Source organism: Callithrix jacchus, chromosome 11 (genome assembly GCF_049354715.1).
Source record: "Callithrix jacchus isolate 240 chromosome 11, calJac240_pri, whole genome shotgun sequence".
Lineage (NCBI taxonomy): Eukaryota > Metazoa > Chordata > Mammalia > Primates > Cebidae > Callithrix > Callithrix jacchus.
Genome location: NC_133512.1, coordinates 27666094 through 27692670, shown reverse-complemented (window position 1 = coordinate 27692670; position 26577 = coordinate 27666094). Strand labels below are relative to the sequence as shown.

The 26577-nt window shown below is 45.4% G+C and overlaps 2 long non-coding RNA genes across 2 annotated transcripts in view; both read right to left on the bottom strand.

The window, feature by feature from the left end:
- Nucleotides 1-1809: 1809 nt before the first annotated feature.
- LOC144578338 (uncharacterized) lies at nt 1810-4808 on the bottom strand. Its single transcript, XR_013523895.1, has 2 exons — nt 2909-4808; nt 1810-2809 (listed from the first exon to the last, which is right to left on the bottom strand). It is a non-coding gene; the product is annotated as an uncharacterized LOC144578338 (long non-coding RNA).
- Nucleotides 4809-6796: 1988 nt separating this feature from the next.
- The window catches only part of LOC118143638 (uncharacterized), a 28836-nt gene continuing 9055 nt past the window's right edge, over nt 6797-26577 (bottom strand). Inside the window, exons 3-5 of the long non-coding RNA XR_013523894.1 lie at nt 20188-20295; nt 7498-7627; nt 6797-6930 (exon numbers count right to left, since the gene is read on the bottom strand). This is a non-coding gene — a long non-coding RNA (uncharacterized LOC118143638). The remainder of the gene's footprint in view (nt 6931-7497; nt 7628-20187; nt 20296-26577) is intronic.

Genomic DNA, 26577 nt, shown 5'->3' with positions numbered 1-26577 from the left:
GTGAGCCACCACGCCCGGCCGATCTCTGTTATAGCAGAGTTAGGAGGGGTCTGATAATTTGCCTAATAGCTCCATTATGAGGGAGTTTAGCCAGAATGTGGTTTTTCTCGTATCCGCAGGAATTTAGGAAGTAGCCATGCACTTGACACATAGGTAACTTTTTTCCTTAACCTTAGGGTCCGTCTTAGTTGACAAAGGGGTATCTATTTTGGTCTCTCAGATCACATGAAGGAACTATAACTATTAACAGGCTCTTTTTTTTTGAGATTAACAAGCTCTTTTGCTTTGTCACCCAGGCTGGAGTGTAGTGGTGCGACGTTGGCTCACTGCAACCTTTGCCTCCCGGGTTCCAGCTCTCCTGCCTCAGCCTCCCGAGTAGCTGGGACTACAGGTGCACACCACCATGCCTGGATAATTTTAAGATTTTTAGTAGAGATGAGGTTTCGCCATGTTGGCCAGGATGGTCTCGATCTCTTGACCTCATGAACTGCCCTCCTTGGCCTCCCAAAGTGCTGGGATTATAGGTGTGAGCAACTGTGCCTGGCCCAGACTCTTAAAAAATGAATTTCCTCCCTTTTGCAAAGAAGGGCAAGGCTTTTTTCATTTACAGATGCATAGAGAAATGGCAAAAGCAAAAACAGAGCATAACACAAACAACAGAAAGTATTTTTTTTTCTTTTTCTTTTTTTTGAGATGGAGTCTCCTCTCATTGCCCAGGCTGGAGTGTAGTGGCACAATCTTGGCTCACTGCAACATCCACCCCCTGGGTTCATGCTTTTCTTCTGCCTCAGCATCTGGACTAACTGGGATTACATGCATGTGCCACCATACGTAGCGAATTTTTGTTTTTAGTAGAGAGGGGGTTTCACCATGTTGGTCGGGCCGGTCTCCAACTCCTGACCTCAAGTGATCCACCTGCCTCAGCCTCCCGAAGTACTGGGATTATAGGCGTGAGCCACCAAGCCCAGCTAACAGGAAACATTCTGTCAATGGTAAAAAAATACAATATATTGGGAGTGCTAGATATGACATAAGCAAATTTTCAGCCTGATGAAACCATTGTCTTATGATTTGAAGGTATACATGAGGATTTCCCAGATGCTAGAATATTCAAGACTAACAAAAACAAAAATGGATGAACAAAAGGGGACATTAGATTTCCTGTCGTTTGTCACTTGACAGAGACCAGATCCAGGTTATTAAGCCTTAAATACCAGCTTTCCCTCCATCTGTGGAAAAAACAGCAGCAGCCATGGTGGAGCCAGAGCTGTCCATGAGCACAGTAAAACCTTGATCACCATTTAATGAGAGCTGCCTTTAGAATGCAACATGTTCAGAAGAGATAACACATACAGGCTCCAATGAGGAGACTATCGGGAAATACCTATCGAAGACCTTTCTCATAGCTACTTATAAATGAGACAAACCAATCGAGGATAGATTGACTGTCTTAGAATGAGGGCAGGGGCTGGGCATGGTCTGGAATCCTAGCACTTTGGGAGGCTGAGGCGGGCAGATCACCTGAGGTCAGGAGTTTAAGACCAGTGTGGTCAACATGGCAAAGCTCCATCTCTACTAAAAATATAAAAAGTTAGCTGGGAGTGGTGGCCTGTGCCTGTAGTCCCAGCTACTCAGGAGGCAGAAGATTGCTTGAACCTGGGAGTCAGAGGCTGCAGTAAGCTGAGATGGCGCCATTACACTCCAGCCTGGGTAACAGAGTGAGACTCTGTCTCAAAAGACAAAAACAAAATAAAACACAAAAGAATGAAGGCAGGGCAGGGTTTATAAAAGCAAAACCCACACAGCAAGTGAAACAATGAGACTTGTATTTTGTCCTAGGGCAAGCCGATTGGCTGAAAACTACAAGGAGAGCAATTTGCCCCAGAGTAGGAAGGAGTTCTATTATTTTCAGCCCTTCTGAGAAACCATGTGATTTCAGCTGAGGAGTGCACGCAGTTTGCTTGCTTCTGGGTGATGGCCGCTGGTGCCCTGCCCTGGGCATCTCCACCCCAAGCCAAGACTTTCTTTATTATACTTCCTTACTACATATCCTGTCACCTAAACTGAAAGCCCAGTCACCCTCAATTCTCCTATTTCACTCCTTACACACCAGGTCCTAAAAGGCCTCTATTTCTGCTCCTCAACACCTCTGAAACCCATCCTTTCCTTTTGTCCTGTATCACTTGCCCTCGTTCAGGTCCCTACCATCTGCAACCTCTTAACTGGGTGCCCCATCTGTCTGCCACATCGATGCCGAGCTTATCTTAACAACACACAAATATCTGATGTTCCTCTGTTTTGCAGCCTGCAGCCTCCTACAGACCCATGCCGCCAATAGAATCTGTACTCCTTATTACAGTGGCACCTGAGCCCTTCCCCATCAGGCTCCTGCGGACACTGGCAGCCCCATCTCCCACCCTCCTCCACCCACCTTCTGTCCCCTTGATGCTGAGGTCAGAAGCCGGGTGTCACTTCTCTGTACTTCCTTCTGCCTGGATGCTCTTTCACTTCTCCTCTGCAAGGAAAACTTGTGTCAGATTTGACCTCTTCTGTGAAGCCTTCCCTGACTTGCCTATCAAAGCAAGTTGCTTTCGTATTTGTGTTCTCAAAGCGCTTTGACTTACTCCTGTTACTCTGTACTTACCAGGCAGGACTGCAATTATGTGGCCTATTTTCTCTCACCCTGTGTCTCCTTCATCTTTGCACCTCCAGCACCTCTATTCAAGTGTGGCAGGAAGAAACTGCTCAATAAACATTTGGTGAATGAATGTGTCCTCTATCACAGGAACAGTGAGGGCTTTCTCAGCACCTGTGTCAGCATGGTAGGGGATAAAAAAGACAGTTGGCCGGGCTTGGTGGCTCACGCCTGTTATTCCAGAGCTTTGGGAGGCCGAGGCGGGCGGATTACCTGAGTTCGGGAATTTGAGACCAGCCTGGCCAACATGGCAAAACCCTGTCTCTACTAAGAAATACAAAAATTAGCCAGGCACAGTGGCATGTGCCTGTAGTCCCAGCTACTCAGGAGGCTGAGGCAGGAGAATGATTTGAACCCGGGAGGCAGAGGTTGCAGTGAGCCTAGATCGTGCCATTGCACCCCAGCCTGGGTGACACAACGAGACTCCATCTAAAAAAAAAGAGAGAGAAAGTTTGTGTTTGTAGTCTTGTTGAGGTTAAGAGAAGCAAATAGTAATATCATCAACTATACAGCAAGCAAAGGGCTGGGCCATAAGAGAACTGTAAACCAAATATTCTGGGGTGAAAGTCAGAGAGAATTCCTGGAGACAGCATGAAAAGGTGGAGAGGATCTGCAGCGAAAGCTGGGAGACAGGCGATGGGGGGGAAGGAGGCAGAGGAGCTGCGGAAGGAATAATTAGGGATTTTCTACAGTGGTTTACTCTCCAGGAATCCCCTCTGCTTCTACTGGACAAGAACTGTGTATCCGAAGTGCTTCCTTCCGCCCTCAGGGCGACCTTCCTATTGCATGCCCAGGTCAGGGTTCTCATTCAGGCTAAGTCCGAATGAGACTCACGCTGCAGGGGTGGCCTCCCCATTGCCACCTGTCTCTCTCAGGTTTCAGCTTTGGTCCTGGTCATAACTGGAACTTTTGGACCTCTTCCCCCTTGGTCAGGTATCACAGCTGCCACGCTGACCTGAGCAGCCAGAGGTGCAAGGCAACAAGAGCCTCGCTTGCCTCCTTTCGCTGCCCTTTCTTTGTGCTCCTACAAGGCCACTGTCACTAGGCTTGGGGGTGAAAGGCCTGAATATTTGCTACTGAGAGATGGAACATACAAATGCACCGTGGCCAGACCACGTAGAAAAACAGAACCCTGACCCACACTCTGTGGCAACCAGCCCAGAAAGTGAACCCGTTATCTACGTTAACCAGCCCAGGAAGCCACCATGGACCAGTCAGACTTGTAGGAAGTTGAGCCACAATCTCTAGGAACCAGTGTAGGAAGCCAAACAATAACCTCTGCAACCATCGTCCCCAAACACCTAGGACGTGATGAACAATTGACAACGTCCCTTGTTTTTGCCCCCACTTCCCACTTAGGACCAACCAGAGAGAAGCAAGTAAGCACCCCCAACCCATCACACAGGATGCCACGCTGCTGGCTGGCCACCACCAGCCTCCCCATGCCAACTGCCCCCAACCACGGCACACATGAAGCCACCCCTTTCTTCCATTCAGAAGCTTTCCCACTCCTGCCTGCTTTCACATCCTTTCCGAAATACAAGTGATGGTGTGTGACTCCCTTGTCAGAGCAGGCTCTTGATAAATAGCCTTTGCTTGATTTCCTGTGGTTTATCTTCATTTATTTCCACAATAGAAAAAATACCTTTAAACTGGATGCCAGGCTGGGCGCGGTGGCTCACGCCTGTAATCCCAGCACTTTGGGAGGCTGAGGCGGGCGGATCACGAGGTCCAGAGATCGAGACCATCCTGGCCATGGTGAAACCCCGTCTCTACTAAAAATACAAAAATTAGCCGGGCGTGGTGGCACGTGCCTGTGGTCCCAGCTACTTGGGATGCTTAGGCAGAAGAATCGCTTGAACCCAGGCAGAGGTTGCAGTGAGCCAAGATTGCGCCACTGCACTCCAGCCTGGCGACAGAGTAAGACTCCGTCTCAAAAAAAAATAATAATAAACAAACAAACAAATAAATAAATAAACTGGATGCCAAATATGGTTCCCAGAATCAAAGGAGGAGAAACATTAAATATCTGGTAAGGATTCTCTGAGGGGCATAACTAGGCTTAGCCTCGCCTTGGGTTCCTCAGATTTGGCCTCTTTCATTCCACGGGCTGTGTGAGATTCCCCTCCCCTCCCCTCCCCTCCCCTCCCCTCCCCTCCTCTCCCTCTCCAGGGCTCAAGTGATTCTCCTGCCTCAGCCTCCTGAGTAGCTGGGATTAGAGGCGTCTGCCACCATGCCCAGCTAATTTTTCTATTTTTAGTAGAGATGGGGTTTCACCATATTGGCCAGGCTAGTCCCCGACTCTTGACCTCAGATGATCCGCCCACTTCTGCCTCCCAAAGTGCTGGGATTATAGGCATGAGCCGCCGTGCCGGCCTCTTCCAGGCTGGAGTGCAATGATGCAATGATGCAATGATGCAATCATGGCTTGCTTCAGCCTTAACTTCCTGGGCTCCAGTGATCCTCCTGCCTCAGCCTCCCTCCCAAGTAGCTGGTACTACAAGTGCGCACCACCACACCTGGCTAATTTTTTCTTTTTTTTGGTATACATGGGATCTCACTATGTTACCCAGGCCAGTATTACACTCCTGGGCTCAAGTGATCTTCCCGCTTTGGCCTCCCAAAGTGCTGTGATTACAGATGTGAGCCACCACACTAGGTTAAATTTTTTTTTGTGATAAAATACACATAAAATTTACCATTGTAACCATTCTTAAGTGTACAAGTCAGTATTGTTAAGCACATCCACCTTACTGTACAGTGTGGTGACTGCCCTCCCTCTCCAGGACTCTTTCATTTTACAAATCCCAAACACTTATCCATCCAACAACTCTCCATGCCTCTCTCCCCACAGCCCCTGGCAACCATTGTTTTGCTTCCTGTCTCTACGAATTTGATTACTGTAGGCATCTTGTATAAGAGAAATCACATAGTATTTGTCTTTATGTGACTGGCTTATTTCACTTAGTGTTATGTCAACTTCCTCTATGGTAGAGCATGTAGCACATGTCACAATTTTATTTTATTTTTTTTGAGACAGTCTCACTCTGTCATCCAGGCTGGGGTGCAGTAGTGTGATCTCTGTTCACTGCAACCTCCACCTCCCAGGTTCAAGCCATTCGGCTGCCTCAGCCTCCCCAGATAGACTACAGGTGCACATCACCATGCCTGACCAATTTTTGTATTTTTATTAGAGATGGGGTTTCGACATGTTGGCCAGGCTTGTCTCACGCTCCTGACCTCGGGAGATCCACCCGCCTCGGCCTCCCAAAGTGCTGAGATTACAGGTGTGAGCCACCGTGCCTGGCCCAGAGTTGTCCTCTTTTTTAAGGCTGAATAACAGGCTGCTGTGTGTACATGCTGAGTTTTGCTTATCCATTCATCCACAGTGGCCACTGGGTTGCTTCCAGCTCTTGGCTGTTGTGAACAATGCTGCTGTCAAATAGAGGTGTCGCTTTTTTTATTCCCTTGTTCTTGACCCTCCTCTGGCTGGAGATTCTGACAGTACCTCAGGTAGTGTTGTTAGGGTAAAAATCATTAATGTTCAGTTTTTAAATGTAATTATATTATTTTACTTCTGAAATACACCTTGAAAACTAAAAGGAAGATCTGAGGAGAACGGAGCCATGATTTTTTGCTAAGACAATAGATTTGGAAAGAAACATAACAGAGCTTCTTGGCTCTGGCCGCACTGGGGAAATCTGAAAAAGTACCAATGCGCAGGCCTTCCACCCCCGAGAGTCTCAGTGGATTGGTCTGGGGATGTTGGAGTCACCTGAGAGCTTTTACACAGCACCACTGCCCAGGCTCCACCTGAGCCCCATTAAATTAGAAATGCTGGGGGCGGGGCCCAGGCACTGATATATTTGGAAGCTTCCCCAGTTGAGTCAATTCTAACTGGAACTGAGAACCACCCACATCTCCACCCACAAAAGGACCAAGAAAGGCCATCTGGAGTGGGGTGAAGTCAGGAGAAGGCAGAGGCATGGTCTCATAGAAAGGGGGACAGCTGAGTGGGGTCATTTCCTAAACCTGTTACATCTGTACAAATCCTTTCATTAAACTCTCCTCAATATGTAAACTATACTTTACTATAGCTAATTTAATACATGGAGGTGTTCTCAGCATCTTCCTCTAAAGGCAAAAAACAAAAGCAGCTATGGTCAGTTACCTTATGTCAGTGTCACCTGCTTCCTGCCACATCCCGACTCATCTAGCTGTGCTGTGTCAGGCACCTGGTTGCAAAAAAAGTCAGAGGTGGTTCAGTTGCCACAAGCATGTGGTATAAGGCAACATTGGGACAAGAGCTGGATTTGAAAGCTGTTCATGAGCCTAAGTCTAGAGAATGCTCCTGCCTCCACCCTCCTTTCCCATGCCTCTCTCAGACTGAGATGGTCACATCCTCCTAGTACCTAGTGATGGTTTTGGCTCTGTTCTCTCCATGCCCCTTACCTGCCCCAAATCTGCAGCCGAAATGCCAGCAGAGTCCCAGTGTCTGGCCAGCCTCCACCTCAGATCTTGGTGGGTCTGGGGAAGTGGATACCACTCCCACCCCCACCCAGAACAGTGCCTTGTGGCTTCCCTGGACAGCACTTCAAGCAGGGCAACGTCAGCTAAAACGGAATAGCAAACTAAACTTGAGGTTTCCAGGACAAAGAACGATGTCTACTCATTAACCTGATGGATTTTATGCATTAGGTTAGTTTTGCTTTTTTGGTTGATTAATAAATTATACAAAGTGTGTAAAACTTCAAGTATGCAGATGAATACATTTTTATATATGTGTGCACCTGTGTACCCACCACTCTGAAAAAGATATAGAAACTTCCAGTACTTCAGGAGACTCCCTTGCGCCCCTCTGCTAGTGGTGGTAATTATCCACGTAGGTCTGCAGCAACTTCATTTCTTGCCCCCTCTGAGGAAAGATTTCGACTGAGGAGCATAAGGCAAAAGGAGAGACAAAGGCAAGTTTTAGAGCAGGAATAAAAGTGTATTAAAACGTTTTGGAGCAGAAAGGAAAGTACACTTGGAAGAGGGCCAAGTGCGTGACTTGAAAGACAAGTGCATGGTTTGACCTTTTGACTTGGGGTTTTTAATATGTTGGCATACTTCTGGGGTCTTGCGTTTCTTCTCCCAACTCCTGAGATCTTACCGGGAAGCGGCTGATCACCAGTATCAGGTGTTTCCTGTCTATTAGGACATTGTCTTTCCCTGGCACCAGCTGTGACCAATTGTTGCTTTAGACAGTTCACAGCTGCCTGACTACCTGATGGTTGTCTGACTTTCCTGGTGTGTGTATCGGGGGAGCCCTCTTCTACCCTGCTCATACCTGAGTAGCTACCCATGGTAACACTCCCAGGCAATTCTCCTTACTCCCCACCCCTTGCTAAGGGCAACCATTATTTTTAATTCTGTCACCATAGATTGGGTTGTACATATTTTTGAAGGTAATAGGTGATTCCATTTTTGAAGAATGGAATCACCTATTATGTACTCTCTTATATCTTGCTTCTTCCATTAAACATAGCATCTGTGATATTTATCTATGTTATTACATGCAGCACTAGTTTGTGTTTTTCATTGCCATGTGGAATTTCCTTTACATATATCACAAATTATCCATTCTTTTGGTTTTTGTTTGTTTGTTTGAGATGGAGTCACACTCTGTCTCCCGGGCTAGAGTGCAGTGGTGCAATTTTGGCTCACTGCAACCTCTGCCTCCCAGATTCAAGAGATTCTCCAATCTCGGCCTCCCAAGTAGCTGGGACTATAGATGCCTAGCTAATTTCTGTATTTTTAGTAGAGATGGGGTTTTGCCATGTTGGCCAGGCTGGTCTTGAACTCCTGACCTCAGGTGATCCACCTTCCAAAGTGCTGGGATTACAGGTGTGAGCCACTGCATCTGGCCCCATTCTGCTGTAAATAGGCATTTGTGTTCTTACCAGTTTGGGGCCATTATGTATACAGCTGCTACGAACATTCTCAATCATGTCTTTAGGTGAACACAAGCAGTAATTTCTCTTGGGCATATACCTAGGAGTGGAATTGCTGGATCATAGGATAGACATGTTTTACCTTTAGAAGATACTGCCAAGTTTCCAAAATGATTGCACCAATTTACACACCCACCAGAAATATATGAAATTCTCATGAATACTTGTTAGTATCAATTCTTCTCATTTTGGCAATTCTGAGAAGGGTATGGTGTTATATCATGAGATTTTAATTTGCATATTTCGTATATTATTAAAGAAACCAATGAATTTATAAGTCAAAAAAATCAAGGAGTTCTTTATGTAAATTGCCAGCTTATTCCCAATAATCTTCTCTTAACTTTTCCCCAATATTTTACTGTGAAAAATTTAAAATACAGTAAAGATGAAAGAATTTTACAGTGACATGTATCCCACCATTTTTGTTCTTGTTTAAGCATAAATTTACCCATCTCTCCATTCTTGCATTCATCCATTTTGCTTCTTTTATTTATTTATTTATTTTGAGATGGAGTCTCCCTCTATTGATTGCCCAGGTTGGAGTGCAGTGGCCCAATCTCAGCTCACTGCAACCTCCACCTCCCAGGTTCAAGTGATTCTCCTGCCTCAGCCTCCCCAGCTGGGATTACAGATGCCTGACACCATGCCTGGCTAATTTTTGTATTTTTAGTAGAGAAGTGGTTTCACTTTGTTGGCCAGGCTAGTCTCGAACTCCTGACCTCAGGTGATCCACCCACGTCAGCCTCCCAAAGTGCTGGGATTACAGGCATGAGCCACCATGCCCGGCCCATCCCATCCACTTTACTTCTCTGAAGAATTTCAAATTAAATAGACATCATTACACACTCTCCTTAAGAACTTCACTGTAGGAGGAAAGATCCAAGATGGCCGATCACTAACAACCCGGGATTGCAGCTCTCAGGGAAGGCGCGGAGAACTAGAGGACGCCACACTTCCAGACAAATTCTGGTCACTCACGGAGCAGAAGATCCCCCAGTGGAGGAAACACACGGGTGGCCAGCGCGACTCTCGTGGCCGGTGCAGCGGTTCCGCCGGCACCTTGGCACGGCAGCTCTCGGAGCAGAGTAAACAGGTTCGGAGGACCCGCACGGGTCCCCAGCAGGACACCAGAGCCCGGCTCAGCGGCTGTGAGGGCACCTCGGCGCAGCAGCGCTCGGCGCAGAGCAAACGGGACCGGTTCCCCTTCTGACCGAGGTTTGGAGCCCCAGGAAAGCAGAGTCGCCTACTAGGGACACAAGAAGGAAGCCAGACAGGAGAATCCTGGGCAGAAAAGCACCATCAGTTTTAACGCCGCTGCTCTGGCCCTGGGAACTAACAACCTGGACATCCACTCAAGAGACCTAATCTGAAAGTTGGTAATTTCAAAGACGACAGGAGGATAAATTTACAATGACGGGAAGAAACCAGCGTAAAAAAGCTGAGAATACTCAAAGTCAGAACGCCTCTCCCTCTAAAGATGATCACAGTTCACTGCAACAATGGAACAAGGCTTGATGGAGAACGAGCGCATGCTGATGACAGAATCACTCTTCAAGGAATGGATAATAACAAACTTCGGTGAGTTAAAAGAACATGTTGTAGCCCAACGTAAAGAAACTAGGAACTTTGAAAAAAAGTTTCATGAAATCCTATTGAGAATAGACAACTTAGAGAGGAGTATGAGTGAAATAATGGAACTGAAGAATACAATACAAGAACTCCGAGAAGTATGCACAGGTTTAAACACTCGAATTGTTTGAGCAGAAGAAGGGATATCAGAGGTCAAAGTCCAACTTAATGAAATAAAACGTGAGGAAAAGATTAGAGAAAAAAGGATAAAAAGGAATGAGCAACGTCTCCAAGAAATGTGGGACTATGTGAAAAGACCAAATGTACGTTTGATAGGTGTACCTGAATGCGACGGAGAGAATGAATCCAAGCTGGAAAATACCCTTCAGGATATTATTCAGGAAAATTTTCCTAAACTAGCAAAGCAGGTCAACATTCAACCCCAGGTAATACAGAGAACACCACAAAGATATTCCTCAAGAAGAGCAACCCCAAGGCACATAATTGTTAGATTCACCAGGGTTGAAACGAAGGAGAAAATACTAAGGGCAGCCAGAGAGAGAGGTCAGGTTACCCACAAAGGCAAGCCTATCAGACTTACAGCAGATCTGTCAGCAGAAACTCTACAAGCCAGAAGAGAGTGGGGGCCAATATTCAACATCCTCAAAGAACAGAACCTTCAGCCCAGAATTTCATATCCAGCCAAACTAAGCTTCACAACTGAAGGAAAAATAAAATCTTTTATGAACAAGCAAGAACTCAGAGATTTTATTACCACCAGGCCTGCTTTACAAGAGCTTCTGATAGAGGCATTACACACAGAAAGAAACAACCAGTATTAGCCTTTCTAAAAATACGCCAAAAAGTAAAGAGCACCAACATAAAGAAGAATTTACACCAACGAATGGATAAAACAGCCGGTCAACATCAAATGGCAGTAACCCTAAATTTAAATTGACTAAATCCCCCAATCAAAAGACACAGCCAAAACCCAATGGCATGTTACATCCAGACCTGTTTCACATGCAAGGATACACAAAGACTCAAAACAAAGGGATGGAGAAAGATTTACCAACCAAATGGAGAGCAAAAATAAATAATAAATAAATAAAAAGCAGGAGTTGCAATTCTCGTATCGGATAAAATAGATTTTAAAGCAACAAAGATATAGTGGTAAAAGGATCAATGCAACAACAAGAGCTAATGATCCTAACACCCAGATACGAGACTTAGATTCAATGAAACAGAAAATTAATAAGGATATCAAGGACTCGAACTCAGATCCGGAACAAGTAAACTTAATAAATATTCATAGAGCTCTCCACTTCAAATACACAAAATATACATTCTTGTCAATACCACATCACACCTACCCATAAGTTTAAATGAAACATTGATTGGCCATTATTAATACCCAATTTTTTTCAAAATAAAGCAATATTTCCATTTATTCTCCCTCTTTCTCTTCCTCTTTCTTCCTCTCCTTTACTTATTTTTTTTTTCTTTCCTTCTCTCAAAAAAAAACAAGAAATCAACTTGTAAACCTCTAGATCCAGGTCGGCAATGTCTCTCTCATTGCTTGATTTCCTTCCTTCCCTTCCCTTCCTCCCTCCCTCCCTCCCCACTTCCTCCCTTCCTTCCTTCCTTCATCCCTTCCTTTCTCCCTACCGTCCTTCTTCCCGCCCTTCCTGCCTTCCCCCACCCCCCCCAAAAAAAAAAGAACTTCACTGTACATATTATCACTGGAGTTTGACATTTCCTCATTTTTTCTTTTTAATCATAGTAACATTATATAAAACTTACTATTTGAACCATTTTTAAGTATATAATTCAGTAGTATTAGGTACATTCATATTGTGCAACTTATCTCTGCCTCGGCCTTCCAAAGTGCTGGTGTTCCCCTATACATGCTCTCTCTTCCCTGCCGCCATAAGATGTGACTTTGCTTCTCATTCACCTTCTACCATGATTGTGAGGCCTAAACTGTGTGGAACTGTGAGTGCATAAAACCTCTTTCCTTTATAAATTACCCAGTCTCGGGTATGTGTTTATGAGCAGTATGACAACAGACTAATACAGGCAGGTTTCCAGAAAGCATTTTAACTGAGTTCCCAGAATTCATGCTGGCGGGTATAGGGGGATGGAGGTGGAAGGTGGTCAGGGGTGGTTATCATTGACTAGAGATCTAATCTTTTCAGTAGCTAAATGAAGACTCAAGAGCCAGAATAACCTAGATTATACAAAGAGATTATAAAAGGAAATAGACATTTCTAAAAATGTATTATATTTTAAATTGAAACCCATAATAAAGAGGATGACTGTTCTTTACCTGTGGATAGAACACAGGGTTACTGATGATTAATTTGGCTGTTGCTGGCATTTGGTTCTTTTGATCTTTACTTTGAGTCAATAGAACTGTTCAGGCATTCCCTAAGGAGAACAGATACAAACACGACACTGCATCAGCGTTTCTTCTACAAAAGCAAAGTCAAAATAAATGACATTAGCCCATAGCAGCTGATATATTTTAGTTCTTTCCTCATACTATTAACAAACATGAGACTCTCTCCAGAGAAGTTGGATCCGTATGGGAATCTAAAGATAATATGTAATTATCTTTAGATTCTATGTAATTAGAATTGGCTCAGCTGAGCCACCCTGAGGCAGAGCCCCTGAGAGACATGGAAATCTCCAAAGTGGCCTTATTTACACAGAATCTGGATATTCATTTCTTCCTTTGATCCCATGTTACAAACTAGATTATTCTTTGCCTTAGATGTCCAACCGTTCAGACTCCTAGCTGGGTCTTACAAGGTTCGAGCTCAGGAGGGAGTAGTTGGGTGGCAGGGGGTGGCTCTGTGGTTGCTGGTTATGTGGGGAACATGTGGGAAGTGCATGGAAAAAGGAAAGCTCCAGGTTTGCACTTGTCAGTCAGGGTCCTGTTCCTATAACCTACGATTTCAGTTAACATGGTGCCAATTCCCTGGAAGGCACGCAAAGAAGCCTCTGTTCTCTCTGCCTCGCCATGGCATCTCACCTGGACACCACCTGGCCTCTAAAGCAGAGATCTGTCTGCTGCTGCCACAGCTCCTCTCTCCAGACTGTTCAAACCTGGCCCTTGTAGGATGGAAGTGCACACACTGTCTCTGCCACTCCCCATGAAGCAAGACGTAAACTTCCTCCTTCATCATTCAGGCAAAAACTGAATGAAGAGATGAACACCAAATTATGCAAATCACCATCATGCAGGCCAGGTTGCCAAATATGCCCTGACCTGCTTAAGCTGAGAAGTAAAGGCTGATCAAGCTCACATCTAAAATCCTGGGTTATAAGAAAAATTCCAGCTGACTTGGAACACAGCCCCGACTCCTCCCACATAACACCAGCAAAGAGCTGGTCCAGGAAAAACTCCACTTTTTCAAAGATGAGTCATCAAAAAGGAAGCCATACAGGATCGCCGCAAATGTAGGAAAGGGATAGGGAAAACTGGTGGCAGATCTGGGATACTCACCAGGAAGATGCTGCCATGGAGCAGACACCAGTCAAAAGCAGGCAATTGCCAGGCACTTAAAAACTTAATGAAATGATTGCCTCTAAGAAGGAAGAGGAGAAGTGAGCTCAGGGAAACGATGGAAATGTATCAGGAGGTAGAACATGAGCTCAGAAGAAAAGTGGAAAAAGAAAAAACGAAGGTAACTAGGACTAGTCAGTTTTCTCCAAAAAAACAGAATTAATAAGGTTATCTATCTATTATTTTGTGTGTGCAAATAAAATTTATATAGTATACATTATATAATACATAATACAAATATATACATCATATATGGTATATATTTAATATGCACACACAAAATAGTAAGAATGTATAAGAATATACATGTATGTATATATACATACATGAGGAAGAGAGAGATTTATTTTAAGGAATGGGCTGCCATGATTAAGGAGGCTGGCAAGTCCAAAATTGGAAGGGTGGGCTGGAGGCTGGAGACCAGGAGAGCTAATGTCTCAGTTCAAGCGCAAAGGCCATGTGCTGGCAGAATTCCTTCTTGCTTGGAAGAAATCAGTCTTTTGTTCTATTTAGGCCTCCAGTTGATTGGCTGAGGGCCATCCACAAAAGGGAGAGTCAACTGCTTTACTCAAAGTCCAGTGAGATTTAAATGTTAATCTTATCCAAAAACACCCTCACAGAAACATCCAGAGTAATGTCCCATGACCCAACCAAGTTGACACATAAAATTAACCATCTTACCTAACCAAACCAACGTGGTGATCATTACTCAAATCAAATTTAACAACAAGGCCAGGCGCAGTGGCTCACGCCTGTAATCCCAGCACTTTGGGACGCTGAGGCGGGCAGATCACTTGAGGTCAGGAGTTCGAGACTAGCCTGACCAACATGGAAAAACACTGTCTCCACTAAAAATACAAAATTAGCCAGGCGTGGTGGCACATGCCTGCAATCCCAGCTACCCAGGAGGCTGAGGCAGGAAAATCACTTGAACCCAGGAGGCAGAGGTTGCGGTGAGCTGAGATCATGCCATTGCACTCCAACCTGGGCAACAAGAGTGAAACTCCATCTCAAAAAAACAAAAAAACAAAAAAACAGCAAATCTCAAAGTAGAGCAACTTGCTCCCCTTTGAATCATTTCTTTGTCTGTAAGGGAGAATGGGCCATGGATGTCCTTCCATCAGGGATGAGGGTCTTTGCTCCCTGCATTGCCTCCTATAGTCACTGGCAATGACAGTGAACCTAAACTCACATGAGTGGGTCATAATGAATACTAGACTGACATTAGATTTTATGCTAGCTATCTGAAATAAGAATGACTGGTCTGCTTTGCCCCCAGAATTTATAGACAGTTGGCTGAGCCCGGGACCCTGGGGACATGGTTGAAATCAATATGGCAGACTGGCCTCACTGTGCTTCTTGAAGTCCTGGGTGTGTGATAGCAGCCTTAATTTTAAATGTGATAGAAGTCAAACTGAATGGATTTGGTTCCTCTGTTGGTCAGACTAATCAGAGCAGCTGATGAGGTAGCATACTCAGGGGAAAATTTGAATTTGGCCAAGGATCTATCAGGACTCATGGTGGATTTTTGTGACAGGCAGTTTGCCACGGGCTTTGATTGTCACTGCATGCTCTCGCTGGGGATGACAAGAATGCAAGGCCCTGACGACATTTCTCAGGATTGTGTTTGAAGTACAAAGCCTTGACAAAGCAGTATCCCCCGACCCAGACAAAGGGCAGGCTTGCTCACCACTTACTATTAAATTGTATATTCCCAAGCTCAGTGTTCCTTAGCTTCAGCACAAACACCCCACCTAAGGTTACGTACAGTAACCACCTAAGCCCCTCCACATCACCCCTGTGGGACTTGGGGACATGGAGAACCAATGCCAACAAACACAAACTTCATGCAGCTTGTTCTGCCATGAGTAGTGAAGGCCTTTGTCTCTAACACAGTCTCATGTCATCTGCCAGCATCCATGAAACCGTAACAGGTTTATTAGCTTGTAAGATGGGCAAAATTCCAGACTTTCACAGATTCCAACACACATGACCCAAGTAGAGCCAATCAGGGATTCTCCCCAAAGATATTTCCTCAAGAGCGCTTCCCCAGAGTTCTTTCCCATGGATAGATGGGTGATGGGAAAACGCCATCAAGCTATCTCTTTCTCCTTCTTCCCTTTATTGGTTCACATACAAGTTGTTGGAGGTTAACTTTACAATTTGGTCTTTTGGTAAGAGAATATTTAGTGGGTACTGTGATCAAATTTGAGTAATGAATTTAGCCAGAGATGGATACAACTGTTGTTGGCACTGAGTATCTTCTCATTTTGGGGAAAGGGAGGAATGTCTTCCCTGGTAAGAAGGATAGCTGTATTTTGTTTGTTGTCATATAGAAGTTCAGATGTGTGTAGGGGGTGCATATGGAAACTGAGTAACCAAAGGAGTGGGCTGTGACAGTCATCACTTTAGGGCCTCTGAATTCCACATCCACTCTTCGTTACCCTCCTTTGTGATACTGGAGCTGAATCCTGTAGACATTTCTTTGCCAGCTAGCATGATACTTAGTGCTGTCAATGGAGGGCTCTGGAGGGACACAGCAGGAAAAAGAGCCTCCCCTTCCTCTCCTCTTGCCCTTGACTGGTGCATGGGGCACCCAGGGATGCTCATCCCTGGTGAGTTTCCTAAGGAGTTCTGCTAGCACCTCAGCCAGCTCCCAGCAAATTTAGCCACAACCCTACAGGTAGGGTTCACCAAACGCTGCTGAAGCCCCAGATGGTGGCACAGTGTGTCTCATAAATACTCCAGCAGTTGGCTTCCCTGAGAGTTTCAGTAACATACCATGGGTGAAGTCCTAGTACGCGCCAGCTCCTCAGAGGGGCAGCTTCTCAGAGAGTGTTGTCAGTGCCCCCCAGCCCTCACTGGTGCATGGGTTTCTTGCATGCCAGCCCAGCCTGCAGCACCACAACAAACTTCTCTGCCATCCTGCGGGCTATAGCCACACCATCTCCAACGGCATCTGAGTTTTATCCCTGGGGAGACCCTTTTCCAAGTTGGTTCCTTCCTTGGGTTCTCTGCTTCAGCCCTAGAGCTAGTGCCTGCCACCTATATCCATGATTCCTGTATTTTTTTTCCTTTTCTTTTTGAGACAGAGTCTCACTCTATCTCTCAAGCTGGAGTGCAGTGACATGATCTTGGCTTACTGCAACCTTCGCCTCCCAGGTTCAAGCAATTCTCTTGCCTCAGCCTCCTGAGTAGCTGGGATCACAGGTATGTGCCACCACACCCAGCTCATTTTTGTATTTTTAGTAGAGACAGGGTTTCACTATGTTAGCCATGCTGGCCTGTATTTTTTTTATTGTGGTAAAATATACATAACATTTATCATTTAACCATTTTTAAGTGTACAATTCACTGACATTAGATACAGTCAATGTTTTGCAGCCATCACTATTTTTCCAAAATGTTTCTATCACTCCAAGGTGAAACTGTATACCTATTGTAATTGTCTGTTCTCATGCTGCTATAAAGATATTACCTGAGGCTGGGTAATTTTTAAGAAAAGAGGTTTGATTGATTTACAGGTCTGCATGCTTGGGGAGGCCTCCGGAAACTTAGGCTCATGGTGGAAGGCAAAGGGGAAGCAAGGCACATCTTCTCATCAGCAGGTGGCAGGAGAGACAGAAAAAAAGAGAGAGAGAGAGAGAGAGAGAGGCCACACACTTTAAAACCATCAGATCTCATGAGAACTCACTCACTATCACGAGAATCACCTTCATGATCCAATCACCGCCCCCCAGGTTCTTCCCTCCACATGGGATTACAATCTGAGATGAGATTTGGGTGGAGACCCAGAGTCAAACCCAATCACCCATTAAACAATAGCTTCCCATTCTCCCCTCCCTCTACCTCCTGGAAACCTCCATTCTACTTTCTGTCTCTGAATCCACTATTCGAAGTACACTGTGTAAGTGGCACCATATAATATTTGCCCTTTTGTGTCTGGCTTATTTCATTTCTCATAATGTCTTCAAGGTTTATCCATGTGGTAGCATATATCAGAATTTAATTCCATTTTATGGCAGGATTACATTGCATTTTGTTTATCCATTCACCTGTTTCTGTAACCTTTAGAGTCCTCTTTATCCCTTTGTGGTTAACCCCTGTTATCACTTCATGATTATGTATATTATACTTTCCCTGTTGACATTGTATAGTTCCTGCTTCCTGGGTGATACATCCGTCTTAGGGAACTGCCTTTCTGTCTCTTTGACTGATGGGGCCAATCATGGAGCTTCATTTCCCTCACCATAAATTGTATTGACCAATCACTCTGATAATAGTGATAGGTTCAAGAGTAGGTACACAACCAACCAATGACAATCCTGCTCCTTCCCCAGAACAGAAAGATGAGTACTGGGAAAAGGCTTTCCACTGGGATTGCCACACTGGGGTTCTTGAGGCCACATTCCCAAACATGCACAGGGGCTCATCTTGTGGTAGGAGAAATTGAGGCCAACCAGCAAAGAGCAATAGAGACAGAAGTGAAAAATAGAGAGGTTTCTCATATACCTGGAGAAAGTGCAGCATGAGAAGAAGGTTAGAATTTAAGGAAGTGAGGGCACAAATAAGAGATTGAGAACGAGCAGCTAGACATGCAGAGGACACATCAGGAGATGGTGAACCATGATACCATGAAAATTAGGCCAGGCATGGTGGCTCATGCCTGTAATCCCAATACTCTGGGAGGCCGAGGCGGGCGAATCACCAGGTCAAGAGATTGAGACCATCTGGCCAACATGATGAAACCCCATCTCTACTAAAAACACAAAAATTAGCTGGGCATGGTGACGGGCTCCTGTAATTCCAGCAATCTGGGAGGCTGAGGCAAGAGAATCGCTTGAACATGGGAGGCAGAGGTTGCAGTGAGCTGAGACCGTGCCACTGCACTCCAGCCTGGTGACAGAGCGAGACTCTGTCTCAAAAACAACAAAACAAACAAACAAACAAACAAAATCAGGCTGTCAAGAGAGGATTTTTTTAAAAGAAGGGATGAGTAAAAGTAGGCTGGAAAATGCCACTGGCTTAGACACTAGGTTGTGGTTGACCTCGGTGAGAGCAGAGGCAGCAGAGGCCTGACAATTATGTGGCCTTGGTGTCTCTCCACAGCTGTCCCCAGCACCCTGGAGATGCCATCCTCTGGCTATTCTTGCCATTCCACGGAGCTACCACAGCTCTCAAGCTTCTCCATTTTCCCTGACCCATCCCAGTTTGTCCTCTTGACCAATTCTAACTGATGCTCCAAAATTCAGCTCAACCTCAGGTCTCCAGGTCAGTTTCTCACTCCCTAAGAGGAAGAGATGCTCCCCAGCCCTTTGTGTGGCCCTTCCTTTGCTCACATGTGATTACACTATTTACTGTGGACGTCTACCTCCTCTTCCTCCAGTCTGTGAGCTCCTTAAGAACAAGGACTTGGCCTTATGCATCTTTGTATCCCAAGCCCAGGGCCTGGCTCTGAAATAAACTCAGTGCACATTAATGGATCAATGCCTGGAGGAACACACTCACTGATCTGATCCTTTTCTAGAAAACCAGGATCTGGTTGCCATGGCACTGAAAGAGCGCTTTCTCTACCTGCTGTTTCAGGATGAGCAAATCACTTTCAGCTGACCACACTGTGGCATCGGCCAGCAGGATCCACAGGACCCAGCAGGACAGATGCTGAGCCAACCCTGAAATGGAAGAGACATCTTTCCTCCTACCGAGCAGGTAAATTATTGAGTAACAGTAAAGAATTTCCTTTTTTCTTTAAATCCCTGGAAGATTTAAAGGGCTCCTCTTTTGTCAATATTCCCCTAGCTCTCATGCCAGTTTTCTCTCACCCCCTGCATGATTTTCTTCTGCCTTGTTATCTGCTGCTACTCTAAGATAGGGTTTTAGCCTAGAGGCCAAATCTAACCCACCGCCTGTTTTTGCAAATAAAGTTTCATTGGAAGACAGCCATACCCATTTGTTTACATATTGTCTATGGCTGCTTATACTCTACAATGATAGAGCTGTGGCAGAGATTGCCTGCCTGCAGAACCGAACATATTTACTATCTGGCCCCTTGCAAAAAATAAAATGTTTTCTCATCACTGTACTAGAGAACGAGCTTTGTGCAACTCAAAATGGGACAAGGGAAAGAGAAAGAGAACAGAATATGCTCCTAGATTGCTGTATGGGCAATGGGTGGGAGATAAAGGATACTACAGTATTTACAAGCTTAAACAAGAAAATAGGGCAAGAGCCTAGGAGGGTGAGGTGAGAGGATCACTTGTGCCCTGGATCGCCTGAATGAGACCAGCTCGAACAACACGGGGAGACCCTGTTTCTATAAAAAAAAATACAAAAAATTAGCTGGGTGTGGTGGTGCATACCTGTAGTCCCAGCTACTCTAGAGTCTGAGGTGGTAGGATTTCTTGAGCCCAGGAATCCAAGCCTTTGGTAAGGCGATGCTCCAGCCTGGACGAATAGCAAGACCCTGTCTAAAAAATAAAAATAAATAAAAATAAGAGCAAGTATACATATCAAATAACTGCTGGAATAAAATTATAAACCTTTATAAATACAGTTTTTAAAGTAAAAAAAATACACTGCATGGAGAAAGAAACACAGCAGATATATGATTAATATAAAGTAATGTGGCAGAATGGAGATCCAATATATTGGTTGTGTCAGTAGATATGAGAGGGTTCATAAAAAGGAAACATTTTTCATTTGACTAATCCTAATCAGCCTTCTTGCTCAAACTCCCCATTCTCTCTTGAACCCATCCAATCACGCTCCAGTTCTTACCACCCCCACAGAAGCTACTCTTGTCAAGATAATCAATGGATTTCAAAGTTTCTATTGCTTTCTTCCCAGTCCTTAGCAGCAGTTGACAAGGGTGATCCCTCTCTCCCCCTCAAACACTTTACTGATATCTGGAATAGCACCTCTCCTGGTGCAGGGGAAGGAGAGAAGACTTCCTTCCCAGAGGTCAGCATTTTTTGCTGGATTCTTCTCTTCTTCCTGATCTAATCGAGGTTGGGTAGTCCCAGGTCTCCTTCCTTGGACCTCTTTTCTTTCCTGTCTTCACTTTTTCTCAGAGTATTTTCCATCATTCCCCTAGCTTTCATGGATAGGCTTATAATTTCCAGATTTGTATCCCAGACCCTGAGGTCTTCCCTGAGCTTTAGACTCACAGACAACTGTCTACTCAGCTTGGCGTTAGCATCCATCCTTTTGGATTCTGCAGATCCTGCAATCCAGATGCCATAGTGTGGTCAGTTTGGGTATAGACTAGACATCTCAAACCTAATGTGTTCAAAGCGAAATTACTGATTTGTCATTCCCTCTTTCTCTCCAGTCTCAGGAAGCAGCAGCATCATTCACCTCATTGGTTGGTTGAACAGGGGAGTCATACTTGACTCCTCTCTCTCACATAGTTTCTCAGTAGGTCCTATTGGCTCTTGCTTGGCACAGTGGCTCATGCCTGTAATCCCAACACTTTGGGAGGCCAGGACAAGCAGATCGCTTGAGCCCAGGAGTTCAAGAGAAGCCTGGGTAATGTGATGAGACCCACAATTCTATAAATACAAAAATTAGCTGGGTGTGGTGGTGCACACCTGTAATCCCAGCTGCTTCGGAAGCTGAGAGGTAGGAGGATCCCTTGATCATGGTTGCAGTGAGCCATGATTGCACCACTGCACTCCAGCCTGGGCAACAAGGGAGTCCCTATCTAAAAAAAAAAAAGTCCTGTTGGTTCTAACTTGATCACTCTTTAATCTGCCCCACCAAGATCTCCGAGGGCCAAGCCACCCTCCTGTCTGGTCTGGGCTACTCCTATAGCCTCCTGCCACCCCCTACCCCACCCCCACCTCTACTTCTGCCCCCTGCTTTTGTCCTCCACACCTCAGCCAGGGGGATGGTTCCAAAATATAGATTAGATCACACCACCCCTGCTCAATACCTTCCAACTGCTTCCCATCCACATTTACGGGAAAATCCAAAGAACTCAACGTGACTTACGCAGCCCTACATGTTCTGGCCCCTGCCTCTCTCTCCAGCCTCCTTTCCTACAACTTTCCCTCTCCTTCACAACATTACAGAAGCACTGGCTCCTCTCCCATTTCCAGGACACACCATGCACAGTCCTGCCTCAGGGCATTTCGCTGTCTGGACGAGCCTTGCCCGGGCCTCAGTGAGGTTCTGTGCTCACTGCATTCAGCTCTCTGCTCTTCTGAAGGGCCCTCAGGATAATCATGTACAAAACAGCACCACTTCACTTGCTCTACTCAAACATTGCTTACATGAAGCTCAAAATGCTTCATGTTTCCACGGGGCTCATCACCACTTGACAGTACATTGTATTAAACAGTTTTTTTCCTTTTCTGAGATAGGGTCTCACTCTGTCACTCAGCTTGAAGTCCAGTGGCACAACCTTGGCTCACTGCAACCTCTGCCTCCCAGGCTCAAGAGATCCTTCCATCTCAGCCTCCCAAGTAGCTGAGACCACAAGTGTATGCCACCATGACTGGCTAATTTTTTATATTTTTGGTATGGATGGAGTTTCATCATGTTGCCTAGCCTGGTCTTGAACTCCTGGGCTCAGGGGATCCACCTGCCTTGACCTCTTAAAATGATGGGATTATAGGTGTGAGCCACCATGCCCAGCCTAAACATTTTTATTTGTCTCTCTCCTCCAAAATATAAACTCCCTAAAGGTGATGACATTGTCTCATTCACCACTCTATTCTCAAAATGTGGTACAGTGCCTGAAAAATAGCAGGTACTCAATAAATAATTGTTGAGTGAATGAATGAATGAATGAAGTGAAACATGGTCCTATTTTGGCCTTTGATTCAGTGTTTCCAAATCCCTTAAAGATTTTAATCTTTGGGAATTAGGAATGACATCAAAATGTATAGGCAGTCAGGGGAATTTCTAAAATCCTAAATTAGGTACAGGTTGCCTCATATATGTTCATTTCTTTAAAAAAGTGAAATTCTTGGGCTGGGTGCGGTGGCTCAAGCCTGTAATCCCAGCACTTTGGGAGGCCGAGGCTGGTGGATCACGAGGTCAAGAGATCAAGACTATCCTGGTCAACATGGTGAAACCCCGTCTCTACTAAAAATACAAAAAATTAGCTGGGCGGCGTGGTGGCACATGCCTGTAATCCCGGCTACTCGGGAGGTTGAGGCACGAGAATTGCCTGAACCCAGGAGGCGGAGGTTGCAGTGAGCCGAGATCGTGCCATTGCACTCCAGCCTGGGTAACAAGAGCAAAACTCCGTCTCAAAAAAAAAAAAGAAATTCTTTTGTCTGCTTTACAAAGAACTATAGGCAGCTGGGCACAGTGGCTCATGCCTGTTATCCCAGCACTTTGGAAGGCCAAGGCAGGCAGATCACCTGAGGTCAGGAATTTAAGACCAACCTGGCCAACATGATGAAACCATGTCTCTATCAAAAATACAAAAATTAGCCAGGCGTGGTAACCCGTGCCTATAATCTCAACTTCTATGGAGGCTAAGGCAGGAGAATTACTTGAACCTGGGAGGTGGAGATTGCAGTGAGCCAAGATCGCCACGCTGCACTCCAACCTGAGTAACAGAGAGAGACTCTATCTCAAAAAAAACAAACAGCTGTAGGCTATAGTAAAGATGGCAACAGTGGAAAATGCCAGTGAACCTTTTCAGATTGCATTAGAATAACATAACCTTGGGATCTCTTAGCAGGATTAACTACTACATGGAATTTTGTGTCAAAGTTGCCAATTTAAGGACTTATTTTGCCTTCAAAACGTGTTATTTCTGAAACATCATTCCTAGGATTTATATAAAGTAAAATGTGCATATAGACTTATTAGTATTTATCTGATTTGCCAGAAAACTCACTGTTAGAAGAAGTCATGCCAGGAACACACGCATGATGCGCAGCAGCTACAGCCTAGACTGGCTGATGAGAGGCTGAAAGCATTTCATCTGTGCCCTTTTGGGAGTGATTCCCAGAAATGTCAGCCTCGGCCTCTGACCCAGTGTCAGCATGCTGTTCTCTTGCTCCCTGATGTCAGTGGATTCCTTTCTACCAAAAATGTCTGGATGTTTATTGTTAAGCTTGAATTCCCACACAATTTTAGCACTTTCCCCATTTTCTTGATGTCTCAAATGATTTTTCTTGGGACTCAGAGTTCAGAAAAACATGCATATCCAGAGAAAAGCTGGGAAGGGCCTCTCACATGGAAACACTGTCTAAAAGCACCTCCGCCTTGGTTTCCGGCAAACAGGCGTGTTGCAACTACAGTTTAGGACCTGACGTTGCTTTGAAGGTGTGTCAGCTAGACACAGAAAATGAGATTATGGAAACAGTGGTCCCAGAACAGCTCACTCTCTGCTAATCTGTGCCCTCTCTCCTTAGTCTTGTGGGTCTGGAGACACAGTGGCTTAGAAGTGGGGTGACCTGGTTGTGATCAAAAGGCTCCTCCCTCTGTTCACCATCCATGGAAAATGTGCCTCATCTTGCACCACACACCAGTGGAAAAGGGAATGTTAGGAAAACTAGGACAAATAGAATTGAAGGGTTAGAGCAGAGCCTCTAATATGGGAGGAACAGTCTTAAAAATTACAGAAATTGCAAAGTATAAAATAAATAGATCTCACTGTGTGAAATGTAAAACTGTCATGCATCATTTTCTAAAGAACAATATCAAAGGCAAACAATATTACTTCCTTGTTAGAAAACAATTTGGAAAAATGGGTCAATTTTTTTTGTATTTTTGATACAATTTGTTTCAATAATGCCACTGATTGGAATTTATCCTAAGGACGTGATTCTAAATGCACAAAAGGAGATTTATACATATGGCTATTGATTTAGCTCTTCCCTCTCTCTACCCCCAGCAGCGAGGCATGAGCTCATTCTCAAAGCTGGGCACACGGGGCCACTGTTCCAGGATGCTGGGTGCTTGGCTCTGTAAGGGATGAGGAAAGGAACAGCTCTTCATTGCAGAGACAGTGGGGCCTGATAAGGCTGTTCTGGTCACTAGATGGTGGTTGTGTTTATCAAAGACTACTGGATGCCTGTCAAATATGTGTGAGTCCATTTTCACACTGCTATAAAGAAATACCCCGACTGGGTCATTTATACAAGAAAGGGGTTTCATTGACTCACAGTTCTGCATGGCTGGGGAGGCCTCAGGAAACTTACAATCATAAGGTCCTGCTTTGGCAGAAGGTGAAGGAGAAGCAAATACCTTCTTCATAAGGAAGCAGGAGAGAGAGGGAGTGCAAATTGGGAAGAGGCCCTTATAAAGCTATCAGGTCTCGTGAGAACTCACTCTTTATTGTAAGAACTTACTCACTATCATGAGAACAGCATGGGGCAAACTGCCCCCATGATACAGTCACTTCCCACCAGGTCCCTCCCTTGACACATGGGGATTACAATTGAGATATTGAATTTGGAACTTGGGAAGCGATGCTTCTGCCCTCTTTATTCTGGTTAGAATGTGCATCAGGTGAGTCCTGTTTAGTCCTGGCTCCTCAATCACAGAGGGGATTGAGGACCTGACGTTGCTTTGAAGGTGTGTCAGCTAGACACAGAAAAGAAACAGACTGGAGCTTATCCAGGCAACATGACCATCAGGAAACTGCATCAGTGAGGAACTCCTGAGGGAACTGGAACTAGACAGTTTAAAGAGGTGGGGTGACAAGCAAGTATTTCCTAGGAGCCAGTGGCTAAGGGCAGAGGGAGCAGAGGGGTTCCGTGTGGCCCTGGAGTGCAGAGCGAATTCTGGTAAACCAAAGTTACAGGAAGGCAGATGTTTGTCTAAGACAACGAATTTTCTCTGGGTCAGAGCTGCCCATGTAGACAGGAAGCCTGGGGAGGGAGTGAACAGCACATCCTGAGAGGAGTTTGAGAGGAGGCTGAGGAGTTCCTCTGCTCCCCCAGGGAAGTGTGGAGTCGGAACCACATCTCAGATGCCCACAGGAGCCAGGTGAGTCATTGGGAGGAGTGGTCCAGCTACAGGCACAAACATTAGAAATTAAAACCAACAGCAGCATCAATAAACACTGTGCAGTCCAAGCACAACCTGCTGTGGAGGTTCGATTCAGTGATGCCCAACTTCTGCCATGGAAGGTGGAGTGGGGGAAGGTATTGGTTTCTTGGGGCTGCCATAAGAAAGAACCACAAGTGGGGGCCTGTACCACAGAAACTCACCGCCTCACAGTTCTGAAGTCTGGAGGGCCAAGATCAAAGTGCTGGCCAAGCCATGCTCCTGCTGAAGCTGCTGGGGAGGCTCCATCTAGTTTCTGGGAGCCCCAGGCATTTGTGGTGTTTGGCAGCGTATCTCCAGTCTCTGCCTCTGTCTCTGCTCTGTGTGTGTCCAGATTTCCCTCTTCTTACAAGGACACTTGTCCTACTGGGTGCAGGGTCCACCCTACTCCAGCATGAGCTCATCTTCATTTATTTAATTACATTTGCAATGACCTTTCCTGAATTAGGTCATACTCTGGGGTGACCTTCTCTTTTTGGGGGACACAATTCAGTTCCTAACAGGGAGTCTGAGGTCCACCCTGCTGGAGACTTGTCAGCATGGAGTAACACCTCACTTTGGAGGGGATTTTGGCTTATGCATTGGTTTTTGCTTGTCTCATCTTCCTTGTTTGAATAAGCTTCCTCCTTCCCATCAAGCTGGCAAGGTCTGAGCACCATTTAGTGGCTGACCCACCTTCTCTCTGCAGAAGAGGAATAGAGCATCTGGATGCCATAAGTAAGAGCTGAGAGGGG